The sequence below is a fragment of the Acanthopagrus latus genome, chromosome 21 (genome assembly GCF_904848185.1).
Source record: "Acanthopagrus latus isolate v.2019 chromosome 21, fAcaLat1.1, whole genome shotgun sequence".
NCBI classification, from domain to species: domain Eukaryota; kingdom Metazoa; phylum Chordata; class Actinopteri; order Spariformes; family Sparidae; genus Acanthopagrus; species Acanthopagrus latus.
In genome coordinates this window covers 18,416,607-18,436,572 of record NC_051059.1, presented here as the reverse complement: position 1 = coordinate 18,436,572, position 19,966 = coordinate 18,416,607, and the positions used below count along the sequence as shown (strand labels likewise).

The 19,966-nt window shown below is 40.1% G+C and overlaps 1 long non-coding RNA gene across 4 annotated transcripts in view; it reads left to right on the top strand.

Annotated features, from left to right (window-relative positions):
• LOC119011692 overlaps nucleotides 1-19,966 on the top strand; it is a 94,680-nt gene that overhangs the window by 34,186 nt on the left and 40,528 nt on the right. For all 4 annotated transcript variants that reach the window (XR_005072250.1, XR_005072252.1, XR_005072249.1 and 1 more), the window contains exons 3-4: nucleotides 5,103-5,205; nucleotides 15,990-16,056. This is a non-coding gene — a long non-coding RNA (uncharacterized LOC119011692). The remainder of the gene's footprint in view (nucleotides 1-5,102; nucleotides 5,206-15,989; nucleotides 16,057-19,966) is intronic.

Sequence of the window (19,966 nt, the reverse complement as noted above, 5' to 3'; positions counted from 1 at the left end):
TTAAATTAAGTTGTTCCCTCCTCTCTCTGTTGAACAGGAAAACATAAATTTATTTGATCATTTTCATCTAATTTCCCCCACAATCCTCTTTTCCCCTAATTACCAGAGTTTTAAATTTGTTTTTACATTACTCCCAATCCCTTAGCCTAAATGTCACAGCATAACATATTTACACTGGCTAATGACCTGTGCTGACAAGAGAGGGGGGGCAGCTATCTCTTTATTTAACACACGGAGAGTAATGATTTGCACGCAGAGGGGGCTCCGGTGAGGGCTGGACATCTCAGTCTGTGTCCTTTTAATAGGGCCTGTCTCCAGTGATTAGGGATTGTTGACAGGGGGAAGTTGTAGTGCCGAGCAGCAGACGGAGCGCTCAGTTTCTCCTTCCCATTTATTACCACCTTCCCAATCTGTGCTCACCAGAAAATTACTACCCTGCGCACGAGCACAAACGAAACACGCGCACACGTACTTCTGCTCATTATGTCAGATATCAGATGGTGAAACCAACATTGTCAAGTCATGGGGGAGAGCAGGGGCTGCCTTTCCTCCCACGCCTTTCCGAAAAACTTCTGGGTCTCAGGGCCACACACTCCAGCTCTCTCATCATTACACCCCGGTTCACAGCACAGCATCAGTACTTTTTCTATCTTGCACCAGGCTGGAGCCAAACTAATTAGCCTGTCATCTCTATTCTCTTGTCTTTCAGGCTGCTGGATTTTCTGTGATTAGTTTCTTCCATGTCATTTTCTAAAATGGTTCATAGGCCACAAACTCTTTTTGTCTAAATTAATCAACAGTGTCCTTTCTTCCTCTGGTTAGAAAAAAAAAAAAAGACTCAGACCTTGAGCTAATTGTAAGGAGATGGCTCTTTCTCAAAGTCTTTTCCAATCCCGTAGACAAAGAAGCCTAATTCTCTTTTTCAGATCACGGTCCTGGCTGTGTCAGCCAGCTCCCCTTTTTTCCCGCCCTACCCCACCCACGCCTCTGGAGATCAAACCCAGGTTCACCCAGGGCTTTATGACACTTTGACACCAGAGGTTGTAATTGACCTACACTTCTGACCCGTGCTTGTACACAAACTGTACAGTGGTAATTCGGCAGGCAATGCATACTGAATAGCTACAGCTTCCTCTGGGTTGCTGGAGGCTAAATTAATTTGTATGAAAGTCGAGGATAACTAATGGGCAACCTGGACGAATAATACAATAGGAGCCCCCTTACTCCACAGTAATTCAAGCACACAAGGCATATTTGATTACATATTCCTGCCAAATGCATACTCATCCTCATATGCAAAAGGAGACCTAATGGCATACTAATGCACAGTGTTAGCCATTATGCATGATGCGTTTCAGCCTAAGCCACCATGAAAGCCAATCAAACCATAGCCCTCCAAATTCCACAGTGTGCCTTATTTTTAACAGTTTTTTTCCTCTGAAATCAGCAATTAATTGCAAGGAGTTAATTGCAGACTGAACTGCAGATGACCTGTGCTGCTCTGTTGCTGCAGTGTGTATACCCTGAGAGAAGAGTATAATAGATGTACAGGGGAGGAGGGATGTGCTGAGAGGATTAGTCCAGGCTCTTTTGTGGCAACTAAAGCCAGCATGTGATTTTTGCAGATAACACCTGACTCCGATAAAGAAAAATATATACTTTATGGTTGTACACGTCAGTATGGACAGAAGTTAAGGCCCCAAAAGCCTCTCTCTTCAAAGGAACTCTAAGCTCCGGAAATTCGACCCAGCTTTGTCACTATCCATCATACATGGTCATTAACCTGTGACACGTGGCAGCCATCTACCAATCATCCCTCGTCATAAATCACTTTGTTCCATGAAACAATGCCATTTCTGCACGATGCAATCCCATATGGGAGCAGAGAAGTCACAGCAGACGGTCACATCACTGGATGAATGTGGCCAAGGAGCTTCTGCTCGTCACATGTTGACAGCGGTTGAATAACCAGCTCAAACGCATGAGCCCACATTAGTTGATATGGGCTGGCCTCCGTGCATGCTAGCTCTGGCCTAAATCGGCTATGATTATAACTAATGGCCATAATGATGTACATTTTCTCCCCAGCAGGACAGTGCAATTAGGATCAGGCGAATTTAGTAGCTCCTCAGGCAGTCCCCAAACCCTCTTTCTCTCAGTCTTTGAGCCATGCATTTATGTGCATATACAGTATGTTTGTGTGTGTGTGTGTGTGTGTGTGTGTGTGTGTGTGTGTGTGTGTGTGTGTGTGTGTGTGTGTGTGTGTTTTAGACAGAGGGAGAGAGAGTCTGCATTGCTGTGTATATCCAGTAAGAAAACATGCTTTACTTTTAGGTGTGTTCATTGATGACAAAGGCTTCAATCAAGCCCAAATTAAACATTTTTAAAGCTGTTCGATCTAGATTCATATTTAGATCTGCATTAAATTGTACTCACTCATAGTTAGAACCATTTTCGTTATGATCCATGCATTATTCCCAAAGAAATGAAGAAAAAGTCTGAAAATGTTTTGGAATATTAAAGGTGCTATATGTAAGTTTCAGTTAAAAAAAAGAAATCACAAATTAACCATAATTATCAACAGAATGTGAAGAAATAATAATATAATAGAAATAATCATGATGTTTTTTAATTTGTTGCATAGATGTCGACTGAAGATAACATGCTGACCAGCTCGCCCTGGCCTGTCCTAGTCTAAAGGTCCTTTGCTAGCCGCGCTGTTAACTGAGTTAACTAGCTAACAGCAGCTACTGTTAGCGGCAGTTACCAGAAACTCTGGTCATATGCTGCCCCCTATTGGCTGTGAGTATGAATTCAACAGGTTTCTGGATACATCCCTTTATCCAGATCTGCACCAGTAGGGTTCCTTGGGTCTGTTCTGGGCTGACACTCATCCTAAATCCAGGTTTAGCAGAAATGTGTCCGTATGCTAGCTGTAAGCCTGCTGACCAACCAACAAACAATCATGGACGGAAACATACAGCAAACACATTTTGCAAAAACAATACTAATTTCCCCTTTTTCCTCCTTAAACCACAGCTTCATAATAAATGTTTTCTTCTTGAAACTGACATTAATCCGTGTTTGTTAGCGCGGCCGCAGAGGTGTTGATTCTCTATTTTAATTGTGGATGCTGGAGGCTATAATTGTCTTGTGCTGGACTGATGTTGCTCCAACTATTTTGTTTCCCCCGCGAGCAAAAATAGTGGACATTTCGCACACGCTCTGGACTTGCACATCAACAGCAAGACTGAGAAACATGTGCAAACATGTACTGTAAGAATTTCTGCAATTTTGTTGATCATAGACGGCTGCATTATTCATCAAACAAGACTTGCCTCTGGTGAAACTCTCCTCCCCGCAGCTTTCCAAGTTGTTTTTTGTTTGTGCAGCGCTGAAAATCTCTATCACTTAAAATCACATCTGGCTTTCCAGACACTATACATCGCCTCTGGCCATTTACATCGTTTGAGTGATTCAGATTTTCTTTAGTTTCAATCAATTAAAGTGTTTTTCATAAATGGTCGAACAAACTCTCCCTCTTTAGAGTCGACATGCTGCCTTTAACATCAAAAGGGTTTTTGATTTGTTCTTTATATGCTTCTGGTTGCCAGCATAGAGGATGTGCCTTTTTCTCCACAAAGAAAATCTTTTGGGGTTTACTTTCAGCTGTGTCTCTTTCCTGCTTTTAGACTTTTGTTCAAATTAAAGAGCATGCACATAAACATATTCTCACATGCACACCGGAGATACACACATTGTGCTCGTCAAATCAAGCCACGTCGCCATGGAAACTGGAGTCGAATAAAGAGATTGCCTTAATCACTTGATAAGTAGTACAAACTCTGCTCTCGTCTGGCCAAAGACATTCACGTTCCAATATGATTTCAGATTCACTGTGTGAAATATGTGAAGCCATTTCATTCTATTACCCAGTGTTATACACGGCGACATCTGGGACAGCTCTCCAATATGTTGTACTCGGGGTTAATTAAAAATGTAATGGTCAAGTCTGTATTTGTAATAGAGCTGACGGGAGCTCATAATTCATTCAGATTGATTAGATATTAAACCACTGGTCTGTACAACCAGTAGTCAGAGATGACTATATGGAACAATTATCCTTGAATCAGTGCTGATGATGTCCACGGCTCTGATTGGGACGTGGATGGAAATCTAAGGAAGCAGTGAAAGCCGGTTGAAGCTCTTATTCAAGACTAATCCTTGGGAATGGTGAAATAGATTTCTAATTTTTTTTTCTTTTATGATTAGTGCAATGAATGGATGCTTGAAAATCTTAGAAATGTAAAAAGAAAATATAATTCGATTTCAGTTTTTGCGGAGAAATGAAAGAAGTGGCTGAAATTCTTAACACAGCCTGTATTTTATTGTGTCAGACTCACGGTATGTGTGTGTGCAGCACAAAGGAATTAAAGCTTTATCTCTAAATGAATGCCGTACCCTTGCAGTGCAATTCCTGTTATATAATATTCTTTCTAGATATCCATCTTTTGCAGCAGAACGTGGATGTTTTATTTGAGAGAATCACAGTATCTGCAAGCTGTTGCTTATGAAGTATTATACAATAAAAATAAGGGCTGATTTGAGGAAAAGGCGTAATTAAATTTTACTGAGCAACATTGTGAGTGAGATTGTTTTGATTTAATTTGAAGTCCAGGCCTGTATTTGTGTCTGCATAGTAACAAACAAGATGTGATTGTAACACGTTTTATCACAAGCTCATCTTGTTTCTACATGAATAGAATCATGTAGAAACAAGAATCAGATAACTCATGCATTTGCCGGCTGTCACAGAAATAATAACATCATAGGTGCTGATGAGTTTAGTGTAGAAGCACAACAGATCATGCTGTCAACTTGAGGGTGATGGGGAATTCGTAAAGTGCTTTTTCTCTTTGCTAAAGAAAAAGTGCAAAAAAACTCTAATTGCTAGATCCGAGTCCCCAAGCTTCTTAGATTTGACAGATAAATGGGAAAAGGTACGACTGTAACCAGCTGTGAACTTGTATGAACAGACAACATTTCAACTTCCGCCAGAGTGGTATTTTTCTTGATAATTGGATTGTGTTCTATTTCCGTAGAAACAACTCCGAAAACACTGCGTGTGTTTTTTCCAAATTTCTGTGAAGAAATGATCAACACCACTTAAATAAGAGAGAGGAAAGAAGCATTTCCACTGATGAGGTAACGTGAAACTATTGTAATTTCATGTGTATTTCAAGTATTGCTTCATACAAAAAAAGTAACTACAGCAGCAGTTGCCATCAATGTGAAGTGGGAGGTAGCAGAAGAAAAATGATGCGAGTGCAAGTCAATTCATTCATATAGTTTATCATGAAGGAAAAAAAGTATGTCATAAATCGAGCGTGCATCTTCACGTGAGATTTCGCTCTTATGCATGATCATTCAAGAGCCATTACATCAACATTTACTTTTTAATGATAAATTCGGTCGATTTAATCATACAGCTTCATTGCTCAAGCTACCCTTGGCTTTACAGTACCGAAGACGCGAACACATTTGGTCCAACCATTACAGGGCTCTGTGAATGGAAAGTTAGCATTGACATAGGGTCAGAACTTTACACTGTGTGTTAAGCATCTTAACATGCTCCATATCTCACCCCAAAAGTTATGCAACATCAGCAAACACCTTACAACACAGCACTGTAGCGGGTAGGACTCAAAATGAATAAAAAAGTAGTGAAAACAGTGTGTTTGTGCAAGGAGCTACATACCACTTTGTTGACATATGTGTCTTCCGGTAGCTAGACCAAACTAGTCAATCCGTCAAGCATGCGCTTACTCCCTCACTGGCGGAGACAGAAACGTATTCCTGCATTTTCGTTTTTCTGTTCATAATGTACATGTCCATGTTACAGCTGTCATGAGCCATGAGCCTTACAATAGCCTGGCAAGCCTGTTGAGCACACGCTCGACGGATTGACTAGTTCGATCTAGCTACCGGAGGACATGGATGTCAACAAACCGGTATGTGGCTACGAGAAACAGGTTGTCTATTGTCAGCTAGTTTTATAGGAAAATTCACTAATTCAGTCCACATTTATTAAAGCATCACATTAGTGTTGTACTTGCCATTGTTTATTAATATTAATATATGATTAGGTAGTTCAAAAGTGCTGATAATTCATAGTTGGCTATTCATGGTATTGATTAGAAACTACTGACAGTTCTTAACCCAGCAGTAGTTAAAGGTGCAGTATGTGAGAATTTCAGTTTAATAATAATGATGATAATGGGGGAAAAAAATCAAAGTTTCAACCACATGTCAAAGATCTATTTTATTACAGAGATATATACATAAGTTAGCATGCTAACCAGCTAGCCCCGAGTTGCTTTGAACCAACAATCTTCCAATGCTCTGAACTCACAGTGTAGGCAGGGTCTGCTAATACAACTGCTAACTGTGTAGCTAGCTGAGCTAATTAGCTAATGGCAGCCACAGTTAGCAGCATTTCTCCCCCTATTTGTTTAAACTGGATAAAATTCTTGCATACGGCATCTCTAAGACACTAGCTACTTAAAGAATTTCAGTTGAAAACAATATTAACTAAATTTATCAGCAGAATGTGAATAACAAAACTGATGTTTTAAGCTCTGTGTGTTGTGCTGAAGAGATATCAACTGAAGCTAGCATACTAACCAGTTAGCCCCAGTCTGTCTTGGTCCAAAGCTCCTGTGCTAGTGTTGTAAACACCAACACCCCATTTGTGCACCAAGCTCACGGTCCGGATGGCTAGCTGCATGGCTAATTACTGCATATTGCACCTTTTTAATATTTCAGACAAACAAGACAGGCTACCTCTCAGTTCTGGATCATCAATAATCTTTCAATCTAAACATATTGATTGATTATTTAACATGATGTTAAATCTACTCTTTTAATATTGCTAATTGGATGAAGCTCTCTGCATTGAACTGACAAATTTAAAAATGCCATTTTTTAGACAGAAGCTGCTGGTGATTTTTCCTTGTGGTTTGTTTGTATGCAAGTGTGAAATGTGTCTTTCATAAGAAGGTAACAATGTGATTTACTGCTTTGTTTTGGTGCACAAAAAGAGAAAAAAAAAAAAAAAATGGCCATGATTGATGTGCCAGTTTCAGGTCCTCTCTACCGATCACGAAAAAAACTACACAAGCTCTGTCTGTGTTTTCCCATCCTCGTCCCCTGAGGCGGCGCTCTGATGTGGATGAAGTGAAGAATTATCACTGTGGGAAAAGATGGGCACCTGCCTACTGTACCTGGATTTCGTTTTGATTCTTTTTGCATTCTGGGGGTATTTATCTGCATTAAATGTGGGAAACGGACAGCAAGAATTTCTCTTTCTCACATGAGCCATATTTTCAGAGCTTTCGCAGGATAAGGAATTTGAGAACGTGATGAACATGAGCTCGCACAAAAGCTGATGTGATTCTGCGTATTTGTCACCCCTTATTTAAATCATCACCTTTGAAATTCAAATGCAAATATGTAGCAAACGACAGAATGCATCCATTTCATTTTCTCTTACATTTTAAACACTTGAGAAAAGTGCCTTCATACAGTTTTTAATTTTAACTTTAGAGGCTAATTAATTCTGCAGTAAACACAATGCGTTCTTTAGCTGAAGGCAAAAGAGAAAATATAGAATCAGAATCAGAATCAGAAAAAGCTTTACTGCCAAGTACGATGTTACACATACGAGGAATTTGTTGTGGTGATATTGGTGCATGCATCAAATAACTATTAAGTGAAAATATAACAAATTAACAATATAAACTATTTAAAGAATAGAAAATATAACAAATTAACAATATAAACTATTTTAAAAAGCAGAAAATATAACTATACAATATAAATATATATACACAATCTGTTTTTTGGGTAAAAGGATAAATAAATAAATACATTTTTATATATATATATATATATATATATATATATATATATATATATATATATATATATATATATATATATATATATATATATATATATATATATATATATATAAATTTATTTTATGAAAACATTGTCCTCTGTGTCAGTGATTTGGTTGCTAAGGCTGGCAAACTCTATCTATGCTGACTCATGACAAACACATCTCCAGTCAGATCTTGTTTTTGGTAAAAGCTATCATTTCACCCTGTCCAATACCTGACATCAAAGAGGGAGAATATTGAGGAAAAAAACATCTGTGCCTCATGAACTGAATTGTTATTATGCATAAGTGACAGAACTGTATCTCCTCGGTCACTGAAGTGGAAGCCGAGTTTTGCATGATTGGTAAAAACACACGAAGCGGTAAACACATATGTGGACACACCTGGCAGTTTCAGATAAATTCAAATAAAAACTGTCAATTCAATCAAGAAGTGAAACACATCGTTAGTGGTGATATCTGAAGATGACAGAGGAGGAAACACTCCTGCCAATATGCTGCCTATGAATAGGAAATTATTATAGGAAATAAATTATGCAAACAAATGTCTGTCTTCAGTAAGAGAAGCAAGAGAGAGCATTAGAAAAAAAAAAGATTTTCAATTGAAAAGTGTCTGAGGTGATACTTTTGGCTTATGGAGAGACTTAATGTAGTGAACTAATGAGCAGGGATTATACTGTTCTGACTTTTTTTTTTTTTAACAGACTGTTCTCTGACTTTCTGCTTAGTGATGTACAGTATTTTATGTCTCCATTTTTATATCTCTTCATTGTTTTGTTAATGCTCACAACTTAATAATTTATTTTGTAGCTAGTGTTGTAACCAGAGCATTAAATGTCAACAATTTGTGAGTTAAACTGCTCTACACAAAAACACCGGGGGTTAATGCATGTTGATTGAGGACTGTGAATTAAAGTTTTGTTGTTATACACATCATTTCCAGAATCATCTACCCCTCTACGACTAAATTAGATTCAACTTTAACACTCCCTGCAGGGAAATTGGGATACGTTGCATAATATGTCCTAAATTCTCAAATTTGTGAGGTGAAAAAGGGAATCGTTGACGACGTAATTATGAGAGGAAAGTGGTTTTGTGGTTTTGAATGCACACACACACACACACACACACACACACACACACACACACACACACACACAGACAGTTACTTTTTATATTGAGATCGAGAGCAAATAGAAAATTAAGTTGTAATCTTGAGAAAACAAGATTGCAAACAGCCATAATTAGGACGTCGAGTCAAAAATGATACTTGTCCCCATTATAACTGATTGAAAAACTGATTGTAAAACTTAACACTCTTGAGTTTGAGTACCACACTCTGTAACTGGGCATTGGACTTCCTCACAAACTGACCCCAGACAGTTCGGATTGGCAGTCACACCTCCTCTGCTTTAGTGGTCAACACAGGAGCTGCCCAGGGCTGTGTGCTCAGCCCCCTCCTCTTCACACAGTGTGCGGGGACGATGCCACCGTTATCAGCCGCATTATGAACAAAACGAGAGCTCACGTCAGGATCAACAATCTTGCAAATTGATACATAAGTATCCATCAGCAGACTGCGAAGCAGCTTCTTTCATAAGGCTTTGACACTCCTGAACCCACAACAATGTATGTTTTTTTTCTTGAGAAGCAAAAGGGCGCTACACCTTACATTTCCTTGTACAAGCCTTGTGAAATTAAGTGAACCTTGGAACTTTTTGGAACCTTTGGAAACTTTAGCAGAGATGTCTTTCTGATGCAGAGCTTGATTTTGACATGTAAACTAACTGAAGTGAATTCTATTTTAGCTGTAACTTAATTGTGTTTTGATGTAGCGGAAACCTTTTAATCATCACTCATTCAACATTTACAAGAGATTATATTGAAATGTCAAGGTAATGAAATGCTTTAAAGTCATTCTTTTCACTTCACACTGCTGTTATCCTTTGAAGGCACTTTTTTTCTCCTTACAGTGGGAAGCAACAAAACATCGATAACACAGAAGACTCACCGCAGTAAAACACTCTGAAAAACCTGCTGCTGGTCACTGCGAGAGCAGCGCCCCTCAGCTTTTAGACAGGAGCCCAAGATAAACCACATGAAAAATACATAACAACCGCGGTCGCTCGTAGTGTCTTTGATATAATGTACCTTTTGTTGCTGCTCAGGAACAGAAAACATATCTCTTATTACTAAAAATATAATCCACTCCCAGGGGCTTTTGAAAGTCTGAAGAGCATTCTGAAGATTTTAGGAATGTTTTTGGCTATTTTCGGCCATCTAAAGATGCAGGCAAAATGCAGTCAACTGACTGATGTTTTTCTCTACAAATGCAGCAAAACAAGTTGATATGTGTAGGTCAGCAGGCACGAGCTTTTTTAGAGCACACAGAAAGTTTTGTTAGGACCCAATGAATAAGTCGAAATGTGCTTTGAATATCTAAACAATAATTTCTTCTAAGATCTCTACAATTCGATAAATATGTAAAAGATATTGCTCTGTAAAAGCTATCATAAGGTACAAATAATACTTGATGATTGTTTAAATCCAGAGTACACAGTTCTGACTACCATCAAACTACAACCCAATGATCTACTCAGCCTGGCCTCATGGCAGAGTAGATCACATGCCCTCCTCTGATTCACACTCCATGTTTTCAGAGTCGTACCACTTCTTCCCCATGAATGACTTTTGATCACGCGGTTGTGCATGCTGTCCTACTCCACAAGGGTAGGGTACATGCTAGAGGAGACCTCTCTGGTTATGACTTCGGCATGTCATGTACCTTGTAACTAGCTTCACACAGTTCGGACCAGCTCTGCTGTGAACAATGCAGGAAGCCATCAAAGCCCCCGAGCGAAGGAGCTCAAGTATCTTGGGGTCTTGTTCAAGAGTGACAGGAAAGTGGAGTGTGAGGTGGACAGGCTGGATGCTTGTAGTGAAGAGTGAGCTGAGATGGACGGCAAAGCTTTCAATTTACTGGACCAAACTTCACCTGAGCTGTGGGTAGTGACCAAAAGAAAGAGAATCGCGGATACAATCTGGGAAATTAGTTTCCCTCTGTAGGGTGGCTGGGCTCAGAAATGGAGTGAGAAGCCTGGCCATCCGAAAAGGAGTAGAGTTGCTGCTCCGTCTCATCGAAAAGGAGCCAGCTGAGGTGGTTTGGGTATCTGATTAGGATGCCTCCTTGCCGCCTCCCTTTGGAGGGGCACAACCAACAGGGAGTGGACCCTGAGGTAGACCCAGAAATCGCTGGAGTGTTTATGCATCTCATCTGGCCTGGGAATGCCTCGGGGATTCAGGATGAAGAGCTAGGAAGTGTTGCTGGGGATAAGAATGTCCAAAATATCCTGCTAACCCTGCTGCCACTGCGAGTCCACCCAGGATAAGCGGTGGAGATGGATGGGCATCATAGTAACGGCTGCATATACATAAACTTAAAATATTTCTCCTCCTCTTCGCCAACACAATACACAGCCTTGAGTAGCCTGACTATTATTCAGCAATCTATGCTCGTCCAAACACTTTACAACTGACTATAGTGCTCCCAAACACCATGTAATTGTCTGTGATGGTGGCAGCGTGCTGGTACTTCTCCCAGACACTCAGCCCCCTCACACAACAAACGCGCTCGACTGCATTGTCATCCACGTTGCTCTGCCAGAAACATACAGCTTGAGAGCAATAAAGGCACCCTCTGTGTTTGGTCGTGTTGTTTTGGGAACAATGATACGTGTCGTTTTTCGCAAACGCTGAAAATCGTCCCGTTGAGTCATTTACAATCGAGGACGTGTTGCATATGCTATACAAGAGTTACAGTTGCAAAAGGGCAGAGAAATGTGACTGTAGGTGTTATTATGTGTCCATATGGTCAGGTTTTTTTACATTTATCAAATGCGTCATAAACAGATGTGCACGGGGAATACGTTTCGTCTTCTCTTGTCCCTCGTTGTTGTTTGGTTAGCATAACAATGCTTATGAAATGCGATTAAAGGAATGTTTCAGGAGTTGGAGATTATGCAGGCCTCGAGGCACACATGAGGACTTTAATGTCTCCCTTGCTTTGCTTGTTTTACCCGTACACTGTATATTTTCACACCCACCATATCTAGACAATTACAATAACAAATAATAATATCAAATATTAAAGCATGAAGCTGTTAATTGGATGCTGTGCGCTGTATGATGATAGTCATCCTCCTTGAAATGAGCAGTATAACATTTTCCGAGTGCAGGTAGACGTATTCATTATCAGCCTGGCTCTGAAATCTGTAGCAGAAAGAAAATCTTTCCTCATCCGTTGCCTGATTACTATACGTTTCTTACACCGTGTTCTGATGCCTTCCGGTTACTTGTATCTGTGCGCAATTTTGATATGCAATTGTCATGAGGTCCTTTTCCATCAAAACGCTTTATGAATCGCTATAAGCAGAGATTGGTTACGGACAGGGGGCGAGAGGGAAAATAAAATATTTTTGTTTATTTCAGTGTATTGCAGCTCTTTCTGAATACACTGTGCAGAATGCAGGAATGTGCATCGCTCATCATCAAAAGACAAGCCACCAATGTGAAGTGAAGGCAAAAATGTTTTATTAACATCCTTTGCAAATATAATCATATAAACCTGGCTATGATTAACCTGCACTCCCTGGCTCCAGTGTCTGAATAGCTTTATCCTGCGGAAATTCTGCCAGTCCAGTTTCCTTTTGTAGGCTGAGATACCGCCTGGAGAATAAAGCTATCCGCCAACTCAACAATCGGTTGTTTTGATTGGTATTAGGCCAACAGCGCTGTCAAACTCGGGGATATAAAAGAGAATCAGAAATGATAATCCCACTTACACAAGATTTTAAGTTGTTGAAAGTCCCGGTGATTCTCTAAACTTCTCTCACATGCAGACACCTCGGTGGATGTGCACTACGCCGAGCCTCTGGAGCGCTCACCACAGGGCTTTAACAGTCTGCGCTTTGATGTGTGGTTAGATGGGTAGACGTAGGGAGGGAGGCCGAGAGCCAGCGAGAGATGGAGAGAGAGGGAGAGAGAGAGAGAGCGAGTATTAAGTTCAAGGCCAAGTTAGCTCGAATTCCCACTTTCAAGCTTCGAGAGCGGCCTTTCAAAGTTGAGAACAGCATTGAGTAAAAGTCACTGGAGATCGCATCAGCACTGTGAAAGTCTAATCACGCCAAAGGTCGTTTTCATAAACCTTTAATTATTGATGTTCAGCAACTGACACCTAGCACAATGAAAAACACAGGCAGCTTCGCATTTTTTGCATTTTTTTTTTGCAACCTAAACCAGAGGTGTCTGTTCGTTCAGAAGTTTGGCCGATGTCTCTCAGATTCACAGCACTTTTATGAGGAGTTTCATGTTGCAGAAGTCTTCAAAAACATTTTTCTTCTTTTGAAATGTTTCTGCTAAAAAAGTCATGAGCAGGGCTAAATCCATATTCCTTTCATATTTATATATAAAAACACATAAACAGTAATAATAAACGAGCAGCGGGCGGTGAAAGACGTTCTCTGTGGCTTTGGAAAAAAGAAATGAAAAAACATGCATCTTCTTTGAAGGTTGAAATTTGTCTTTTAACGTGTACATTTTTCTACTTGGTTAGGGGTTAGGGTGAGGGTTTCAACCTCTTATTTAAGGTCCTTGTAGTGATAGTTGAGGGTGACCTTCATTTAAAAATGATACGGAGATTCAAAGTACAAATAGACAGCTCTGATAAAATACAAATCAAAGGGATCAACTAAGTTAAGTAAAGCATCAAATACTGAATTAAATATTCTCACATTCAGTTGGCTATTGTCACACTTGAACAAAAGTTTTACATGCAAGTTTGACATTTTTCACACATGTATTGCACGATTTCATTCGCGATAGGCTTTTTTCACTTGTGGATTAGAATTTCCAAATGAAGAAGCAATGCACCGCACATGAAAACACATGAAATTTGCTTATTTAGATGTGCATTTCCACATTTTTACATGTGATGTGTCACGTGGATGTTTTCTCATATGAACTAAAATTATGATGTGAAAATGAATGAACACATGAATGAGACGTCATCTAGAGTAATTGGCTTTAAAGTATAGAAACTATAAAGAAAGAAATCTGCAGTCTGTCTGCATGTTGTTCTCTTGAGAGTAGTTCATCCGGTCCACTTCACACTTGGCTCAAAGAAGTGCAGTGTTGAATTTGCAAGTGCAGTTTAAACATGAGACAAAACAATACTGAACAAACAGCACACACTGCTCTGTGCAGCAGTAGGGTTGTGGCTCCAGCGCTTTGGCTTCTTGACTCTGCAGACTTAAAATCTGGACCCCCGTTTTGAAATCGGGTTGTTTTTCTTCTCTCTAATCTTAAACATGCACACATTACAAGATTTTGAAATGATAGCGCATCACACACAGTACAGATAAGGTAGTCATAGCAGAGGGAGCAATACACTACCCCATGTGATCCCTCTCACGTGATCTCATGGGTCACATCCGAGATTAGCCTGGTGCAAACAACCAGCTGCAGTTCTGCATTGCAGTGATTAAAAAAAAAATCAAAAGCAGTAGGTTAAACACCTCTGGATGAGTGTGGAGAGGATGTCAACACAGGTTTTCTGTTCTTCAGCGAGAACTGGATGTGAGATTTAAAGTTTCCTTTAACAGCTGTACGTTAGCTAGCGTGAGCCTCAAGGGCAACAATTTTTACCTTTGCTTGGCAGCAGTGTCAGCTGCTACAGGATGCCTCGAGCATTGTTTGTTGTGGTCTGGCTTGGAAAATACAGACGTAATAGTCGAAATTTTGAGTCTTAGAATATCAGACATGTTTGATATTATCGGGGTGGCCCTAGTGAGTCTGCCAGCAGTTCAGGAGGCTTAACACTGGATCAGTAAACCCCTCACAATTCTAGATAATCTGTGCCCAACATCGCAATTGATGCATACATGTAAGCTCTGCTGGGGGATGCAAATAAGTCATGTCAGGTGTATATTGCCCAGTACCCACGGAAGCATAGTGTCAGGTGTGGTTTTGTTTGATTTAGCTTTTCTCAACAAGCAGCAATACCTCAGCCCCAGTAATCAACCTTTTTTGAACAGCCTGTTTTGAAAGGGTCTGCACTAGTATAAATGTAAATTAACACATGAGAAAGTTACATTTTAACATGTATAACACACATTTTCATCCATAATTCTATCACTTTATACATAAAGCATGACCGATTGATCACTAGAGCATAAAGAAGTAATGTATGCACAACATAGACAGCAAGGCTGTAGCAATATGTCACTGTAGGACAGGGCGTGCCAAGCTCCCCAGATAGGAAATACGAGGAGGGTGATTTTATTTAACAGCTCATTTAGCATTCATGTATAGTACCTTTAGCCTAGGTTCCTAATGGCCTGTATCCCCCAGGATTTGTCAGAAGATGTATGGAAATTCAAATACATCAGCAGGAAGTGCACCCGTCTCTCTCGGCATGGCGTCAGAGTTGTTGGAATTGCAGTAAAAAGTCTGGCACAGGGAGCCTTTAGCTGTTTTTAGCACCGAGCTGTTGGGCAGCACTTCATCTGAAGGGACATGCACACAGCTGCTATAACGCTGTCATAACATCAACACACTGACAGGAACATCAATTAAACTCTATGAATGATTATGACTGTTGTGATTCAGTGTCATTTGGTTGATTAGTTACTTGTAATGCCAAGTTTGTTAGTCTGTTATGAAGTTCTAAGTTTAGAAGACATAATCTGTCATGGCAGTCTAACTAATAATGTGTAATCACACTGTCAGACTTTATTATGATAGTGTCAGCAGTAGTTTCTCTGTTTCCATGTAGTGGCAGATTTTGAGAGCTTTATAGATGATGTAGACTGTCTAATGTACTGACTTTGTAAATACGGTGTTATAGCAATTTGTAAAACTGTAGTAATGCTGTAAACTCTTATCATTCTTATAGCTCGAGTTTGAGTTTGAATCTGACATTGTGCCGTTCTCACCCTTCCGTCTGTTTACACTTGTCCACATGTATCAGATCAGAACTCTGATTGGCTATTGGATACCAGTCTTGAGGATGTTGGAACACACCAGACGAAGCTACAGTAGGTAACATCCTTCTATCTATCTATCACTATTCCTAAACTAGCATGAACAGATATATGATCAATGAGCTGGACAAAAGTTTTTTTTTTGTTTTGTTTTGTTTTTTTTGTCAAGCTGCTTTTAAACATTGAGCTAATATTTGTCTCAAACAACCTCCTGAGGTGGATTTCACTCTGCACTGAACACTGTAGTTGCATTTGCACTTGCCTTTTTGATATTGCCACCAGTCCTGATAGTGAAACTCTCAAAGTGTCGGTTAAGCTGTTGAAATGTTACAGATACTCTGTTGACTTTCCATTGGTGAACTATACACATAAAGTGTTACCAAATGAACACACACAGGCGAGCGTAAATAACATTTTTGTTGCCTCTTCTAAACTTGGCTGTGTTTCATCTGGCTCTGTGTCAACTAAGGTGTAAGGCTATTTTCTTGGTGCAATTTAAAATTGTAGACAAAATTGTACAAGTAAGTATACAACTGAGTTCTTGCTTAATTTTCTAAGGTATAAATGGCCTTTTTGTCTGTGTCTTAATGTACAGACACGGGGTAACTTGAGAGAACTTTTAATCGCTGATTATATTACTGGATTTTATTATCCTTTCAGGGGCAACAAATCCTCACAGCTGTGCACGCATTCACAAACACACGCACAGCCTTCTCAGACCTGAACATCCTTTGCTACTACTTTTTGCCTCCATGGCAATCCATTTAATTACATCTTTCGGTCCTCCTAATCTCCCTCACTATCTGCTTGCCGTGTATTTAAAGGAGCAAAAGTTCAAGGCTGTCCTTTGCTTGTGTTGGCTGCACACATGCAGTACAACAGCAAGCACATGCGCATGGGGGTTGAGAAAACTCAGCCAATCCCATTAGGAGTGAACTCCTCCAGGGCATTGGCCCCCTATCAGACAAGCAGTTACCAATGGCTCCTAATGGGTTTACCACAATGTATTACCTGGCACCATCCTACTCTAATTACGCAGCCCGGCTCTCACCAGGAATAATACAAACCATTACGGCCTCTTTTGGAAAGACAGAACTGAGTGAAACCAAGACATCCTTGGCATTTATCAGATGCCATCAGTTAATCAGAATCAGAATCATTTTTATTGCCAAGTAAGTTTTTACATACAAGGAATTTGGTGTGGTCTGTACCTGTAGGTCCTAAACAACAAGTGTTACAAAAATAATATAATAATAATAATAATAATAATAATAATAATAATAATAATAATAATAATAATAATAATAATAATAATAATATAAAGAGCAGACAATGACAAGCAAAATACCACAGTAAAAATATAGAATAGACAGTAACATGTGAGTGAACAAAAATATGAAGGTAGAAGTGCCAATAGAACACTTTACAAGTGTTACCGTTATTGTGAATTGTAACAATCTTACCTGCACGCCTCATGGTCCTTGAGTGCACACCTTAAGTGCTTGTATGTTATGTGTTTTAGTCCACTTTCAGTTCCGGGCTCTCTGTCAGCAGTTGTCAGCTCGATCTCCAACATTTCACTGAAACGTCACTGTACAGAGAGGCATGCTCCTAAATATATCTGAGCTCACTTTAGACAAACCTACTAATGTAATCACCTTTGTTCCAGGCCTGTTTTTCTTTTTTCTTTTAACACATTACAGTAATATGAACAAGAATGATGTGAGCATAAAAGGCCCAACACGTCCCTTCAATGCAATCAAGCTTAGGTTTAATCCGGCCAGATCCAGATTTTTGCAAAGATCCATATCAAATTGTTCTCACAGATAAATACTGCCTTTTTTTAATCAAGACCATTGGATTATTAGTTGAGAAATTGGAAAATATGTTAAAAATTGCTCACAAACTTGTAGTGTTAAAGAAAGTGAGAAAAAGCAATCCAGAATTCATCTCTTTTTTCAGATTGGCATATAAACATTTTGGGGTCTGTTCTGGGCCAATCTAATTTTCATTGAAACTGTTCATCCTGCTGACCAACCAACCAACCAACCAACCAACCTGCAATCCATTCAACCAACCAACCAACCATCCAATCCCCATCACCCAGCAATCCAACCAACCAACCAGTCAAAAGAAATTGGCTGGAATCATGCCCCTCTTGGTGGTGGTACTAACAATTTCCCCCACTTTCAAATGTTAGGAGGAATCATTTTATCTGTTCGCGCTGAAACAAAGCTGTAAGTACGGCATTGAAGTAACCCTGACAGCTAAAAATCAAAACAGCCGAGGAGCTGTGTGTTACATAAGTCAATAAGCTGTATATTTAATGTCTTCCTGTGAGTGGACTCAAGGTAAGTTAACACAGCACGAGTGAAAATACACCAGTAGGAGCCCAGTACTTTACCAAATCGCAGAGGTTCCCACGGTTCTCACTAGCTGTCTGATAAATGAGAGCACACTGTGGGAGGTTTATTAATCACTAATCACTAAAGCTCAGTGTTGCTGTAGCAACACTGAGACACAAAATCCTCCTTTGCTTTTACACTGAGCCCACCTGGCTAGTTTTTATATGACTAAGGGTCAGGCTTTAGCAGCACAAGGCAACAGTGTTTTTTTATTGATACAGTGCTCAAAGAATGAGAGAAGGGGTGTGTGTGCGTGTGTGTGTGTGTGAGTAAAGTTCAGACTGTGCCTCAGGTTTGTGAGCTTAAACCTCTTTTCTCCTTGTGCACATACTGGCAAAATCCCATGTAAGATAAACACCTTCCCTTCCTGACAGATACCACACACTTTGTATCGCAGCCTCAGCTGGTAGAGCGAGAGGCACAAAGGAGAGATGAGCAGTGTGATAATTGTTAACAGCTCATTTAGCATTCATGTAGAGGATGGTTTACTGTGAATTTTAGCTGCTCAAGGGACCTAACAGAATCACCCACCCCTGGTCAATATCAGTCCATCTGAACAGAACATAGCTGTCTGCAAGAGAGTTTAACTTCTCGCCACAGGAACTGTATTGTAATCCACCCTCGTCATGTTTCATGATTCCTTTTATGGTCATGAGTTGCTCTGATTTTGATGCCAGCACAGTCAAAACTGACAACTTTTGTGTTGCCATATAAAATATTCACAGCTGTAAAGGCTGGTCTAAAAATAACCTGTGTGTTTCTTCTTTTCTTTTCCCTCTCCACTTGTTTTGTCAAGTGGGAGGACCTTGACTTTTCTTTTCTTTTCCAGCGCCTGAGCATGGCCTCTGAGTTGGGAGCTTGCTCAACTTGATCCGCTTTTTTCATTCCCACTGCTTGCCAATTTTCCTGACAACTGAAGCAGAATGCAGACAGAGCGAGAGAAGGGGGGGTTGAGGTTGACGCAAAGGCTTGACAGCCCGTCTCTGCCCTTTGTAATGGCTGTGCTCACCCTCCAAGCATCCCTCCTAGACCTACTCGCCCCTCCTCCTCTAGCCCTCCCCGCTAGCCTTACCAGAACAGGGTTTATCATCTGTGATAAAGTACCCATGCTCTGGGAGGAATCAGCCCTGGATGTTTATTACATTAGGTCAGTGCGTACTAATGGAGAAACTCCTCCAGACCATGTCATCGCCACAGGGCAACAGGGTAGCGGATACAAAACAGCATTACTTCTTTCTCCTCTCTTTCTCTCTCTCTCTCTCTCTCTCTCTCTCCGTCTTTTCCTCTGTTCTCTTTCACACAGACAAAAAACATACACCCACACAGGAAAGGTCATACTCGATTAGAAAGCTTATTACGGTTTTCGGCATATGCAATTTATTTGACTCTACGCAATTTTGAGAGCAAATAAGCAATTATGTGTTTTGTTCTGCTCACACGCACTGCTCTGTCAGGTTCCATTCATTTGGTAGCAACAGAAAATGAGTTGACGAAATGGTTTGAAATTGTGGTCAGTGCATGATGTTTTGTACTTGTGTTTGCCTTGCCAGAGCGAAAAC